The 4926-nt window shown below is 36.3% G+C and overlaps 1 pseudogene; it reads left to right on the top strand.

Moving 5' to 3' along the window:
• Positions 1-2333: 2333 nt before the first annotated feature.
• LOC107754983 (peroxisomal coenzyme A diphosphatase NUDT7 pseudogene) lies at positions 2334-3592 on the top strand (annotated as a pseudogene).
• The last annotated feature ends 1334 nt before the right edge of the window (positions 3593-4926 follow it).

Below are 4926 nucleotides of genomic sequence, written 5' to 3'. Positions count from 1 at the left end.
TATAATATTAATTTCCACAGACTGTATACACTGCACTTAGAATTGCATAAATAATGCTATGCGATTAATGGGTTTTAAATGGGTATTAATGGGTTTTTAAAAATTTTATATTAAATTATTAAAGTAATAAAAACTTAAATGATACTCTAACTATGAAACTAAAGCCACTCACTAGATTTGTTAAAAATACGGATTTATTCAATAACGAAACATCGCTTTGTGTTGCTCAGAGATGCACAACAGTTTCACTGTGGATTTTTTGGAACTATTTTCTTTGGAGAAATAGAACAAAAACAGACAATATTGACAGTATTGTGTTTAAAATGTAACGTTTTATTATTATTATTGAACTGTTGTATAAAGTCAATATCACACTTGCAATCGAGCAGATATTCAGGAAAATGGCACTTTTGCTTTGAGCATTTTTTGCCCACTTATCTTGAATGTTAGGCACATTCTAACTGCATTCTAATAGGCTACATCACAGTGAGTCATTGCCTTCCATCATGTTCATCACTAAGCTACTGCATGCAATGTAGGATAGCATACAGTTCTGGGCTCACTGTGGACGAAGCGGAGTCCAGCCCGGGGTCGTCACATGTGATTGCTGCAAGCCCACCTGACGCTCCTTCGTGGAATCCGCCGGCCATTAAATGCATTTATCAATTCAACCTTTTTTTCCCCCATAATTAATCACACCAATGTGACATGTTAAATCAATAGCCCTTTAACACAGTATAAGTCATTATAATCAGTAATTATGTCCCCACTGGATGCAACAAGTCATTATTAATATATTAAGTTATTAATATTCTGCATTGTTGTTTGTCCTTCTCGCGCTGCGCACTGAAGAGATAATCACCGTAAACGCTTTACTGCAGCGCAACTCAACCAATAGCCTATAAGTCGTAATATTAATGTTATGTTGTATAAATAACGAAGCGTATTCTATATGAGATAAATGATGAGTTAAATCCCATTGATTAAAATCCTGCTGCTTCATTCTACTGGTCATCTTCAGCGCGCGCAGCTCAAAACAGAAATGCAGAACATTAATAACTAGCCTACTTACATACATAACGTTATAATAAGAGCACTATTATAAAAATTTTTGTGAATTCTTAGAGTTTCGCTGATGTTTAATGTTAACTACCTTTCAATCAAAACATTATTTTTGTATCTGCAAGGAGTCCGTTACACATTTTCCCTAACGTAGGCTAATTATGACATTCGAATGTCTGACTTGACTCTTGTTAATGTATTTTGCCCCCCGCCCCCAAACATATGATTCGACTATCAGTCGAATATCATCAAGATTCGAAAATTCAGATTCGACTATGAAAATCCTTAGTCGGGGACACCCCTACATTGAAGTTATATGTTCATGATGACTGAGTGATTCTGATGTTATATTTAGAATCTTGATGATATTCGACTGATAGTCGAATCATATGTTTGGGGGCAGGGCAAAATACATTAACAAGAGTCAAGTCAGACATTCGACAGCCATAATTAGCCTACGTTAGGGAAAATGTGTAACGGACTCCTTGCAGATACAAAAATAATGTTTTGATTAAAAAGTAGTTTAAGAGTGATTCACCAAAGGCACTTTTTAGTGATTTTGACCCTACTATGGAAGTCAATATCAACTGTTTGGTTACAAACATTCTTCAAAATATCTTCTTTTGTGCATGACGGAGGACATAAATTCATACAGGTTTGGAACGACGTGAAGGTGAGTAAATGATGACAGAATTGTTATTTTTGGGTGCACTATTCCAAATAATAATTGCTCACTAAGCTTTTCTGTGTAAAGCTTTTACTTTGTTGCCATGACAATGTAATGCTTAAAAGGCCTAAAAAAAATGCTCAATGTAATGCCTTAAAAAGACACAAAAAAAGGACAAGAGCAACTCTTCAAGTCAAATAAAATGCAAAAGAAGACTTCTTTTTTCACTGCATAAAGTTCCTGGATCACGTGTAATTAAAAAAAAAAAAAGTTTTATGACGTTTTTGTCTACTTAAGTTTTCTACAAGAAAATGGTTCATCAGCTAAACAGTTGGCATTTTAATCGACACGAATGAATAAAAATAAACACCTAATTTTGGGCATATTAATTACTATTAAACAGTTACAGTTGATTTATCAACTCAGAAATCCTCATTTTATTTTTAAGTGTGTCTGTTAGACATAAAAAGATATATAATATCATTTAAGTGAAACAAACTGTAATAGTGTCACTTGAAATGGCACGAACATCTCTAACCAATAAGAGACAACTTCCGAGCCGCTTAGCCCCGCCCCTACTTAACACCTCTAACGTTAACTGCTTGTTCTATTTCTGTGTTCAGCTGTCTGTTTATCCAGAAGTGTTTTCACACAATGAACCGGAGCAGAGCCCAGAGGAGCATTATGGGAAGCGCTGAGGTAAGCGGAAGCGTCCTCACAGAGCATTGTGAAAGTGTCCTGACAGGAGCTCATATCCGCCGCGATGGATCTGAAGGAGAAAACTGTCGCGGCACTGAAGAAACACGACAGCGGCGAGAAGTTCCTCCGTTTACCGGCGCTCCCCGGAGCCTCGGTGCTGATCCCGCTGCTGCTGAGAGACGGACAGCTGCGGCTCCTGCTCACCGTGCGCGCCATTCACGTGAGGAACCTCAGTCTGAGCTCGCTGTGTAGGCTACTGTCTTGATGTAAACTGCATTCATAGCATGAGCGTGTATTGAGAGCTTGTGGGTGTGTTGCAGCTGAAGCAGCACGCGGGTGAAGTGTGCTTCCCGGGAGGAAAGCGTGAGTCCGGTGACCGAGATGAAGTTCACACCGCTCTCAGAGAAGCAGAGGAGGAGATCGTTAATAAATTATTATAGTATATATTGATTATAATGTATACTTTATTTGAATATATTTAATGAAATTATTTGAAATGAAAAAAAATATATATAAGCATTTTAGTAAAATGCACGTAACTACTAAATAAGAATTTAGCGAGCCAGGATGCAGTAAGCTTTTTATTGATTAATTTGTGGCTAATGAATGGTCTGCTTTGGCCAGTTGTAACGGCTGAAATGGTTTCCTCAGGCTGGTCTTCTGATCACTCCAGTGGTGGCTTTCATCGAGGACTCCTTCGAAGCGCGTCCAAACACAGACGAGGTGAGCGAGGTGTTCTCTCTTCCTCTGGAGTTTTTCACTAAAGCGGCGGATCACTCCGGCTATCCTGTGCCCAGCGTCTTCGGCCCGACCCACAGCTTCATGTACACTGACCCCAGCACAGGTAACATCCATCAGATCTGGGGTCTGACCGCCGCTCTGGCCGTAACCGTCGCTGTGCTGGCCCTCGGAAAGAAGCCCGAGTTTGAGGTCGGCTTTAACTTGGACGATCCAGCTTCTGGGTTTAAAGACCTGCTGAATCGCAGATTAAGCAAATTATGAAGACGCTTCAGATTCAGTGTCATTGATCATGCTAGCGGAAATGATTTACTGTGATTCAACTGTGAAGTTACTAGACCGTCAGTTTGGATATTCTTCATGTAAATAAAAATTTTACAACTTTTTTGTATAATTAACAATGAGGATGTCATTTGTATTTTCCGACAGGAATTATTACAGCATCATTACACATTACAGTATATGTGTAGCACACATAAATATGATAAGATAAATTTGTAAAGATGCTGATATTTATCAAGAGAAGATTAAGAGAAACATTTTTTGTAAAGTATTGATACTGCACTAAATTATACTAATTAATTATAATAAATTACTAAATTGTTTACATTTACACTGAATATATATGAAATGTTCAAAGTAGTTAGCATAATACATACATTAACATGCAATAATATTATATTTAAATACAGATTTTAAGTTAATATTTCAATGTTAACTGAAGCTAAAATGATTTATATATATATATGTATGTGTGTGTGTATATATATATATATATATATGTATGTGTATATATATGTATATATATAAAATAAAGCTGAAACAAAAGAAAATATAAATATCAGATGAAAAACTTTGAGTAACACCCCACATTCAGTTACAGTTAAAATATAATTTATTACCAAAATAGTGCATATAATGCATTTAAATTTTACATTTTTATAATTTAATTATTAGCTTTTCATCATTTCATGAACCCAATAATTTCCCGCATGAACAAGTTTGAATGCTGTTCACATTAGACATTTCTCCATCAAAGATACTATTATAGTCATTTTAATTTAAGTTTTTAGTCATTTTATTGCGTTTCATAATTTTTTGTTTTTGTTGTTAAATGTCTATATAGTGTTTATTCATTTTATTTTAGTACGTCAGGATAAACTGAAAATGATAAATGTTGCCTTGTCAACTAGTTGAAATAAAATGGTTTTTTTTTTTTTATGTTTTATATTCAGGTAATGAATTTTTGATGGTTTTAGTTTACGTGAACTATATAATTACCCTGCTTTAGATAGGCCTGGGCGATAAAACGGTATTGATATTTATCAACGGTACACCTTCGATAACGATATTTTTCGATATAGCGCACGATATAGGCACATACTATGAGTGACGCAGACAGCACACACAAACACGAACACATGCTGAACTGAGTGCTGTGCCTGCCTGTGATCAGCGCATTTTTTTAGACGGACAAATATGACTGCTGCACTCGCGTCTCACACAAGAGATGTAGCCATGCAAAGTTAAAACAGTTTAAACTTTTAGCTTTATTCCTTTTCACTGCGCCTCTTCCGTTCCCACGGCTCTCGGCCCCGCCCCCACTCGTCACACATGTTTTTTTATAGACAGTTATTTCCATGCGTTGACAATATGTGCTGCATTATTTTGCTCATTGCGCCCTCCTGTGGCCTCGGGAGACAAGACAAAAGTTTCCTTAAAACCTATTTAATCTGCATATAAAACATTAGAAATTAGAT

Source organism: Sinocyclocheilus rhinocerous, unplaced genomic scaffold, assembly GCF_001515625.1.
Source record: "Sinocyclocheilus rhinocerous isolate Xijiao unplaced genomic scaffold, SAMN03320098_v1.1 scaffold3125, whole genome shotgun sequence".
In the NCBI taxonomy this organism is placed as follows: domain Eukaryota; kingdom Metazoa; phylum Chordata; class Actinopteri; order Cypriniformes; family Cyprinidae; genus Sinocyclocheilus; species Sinocyclocheilus rhinocerous.
This window is presented reverse-complemented; position numbering and strand designations above follow the sequence as displayed.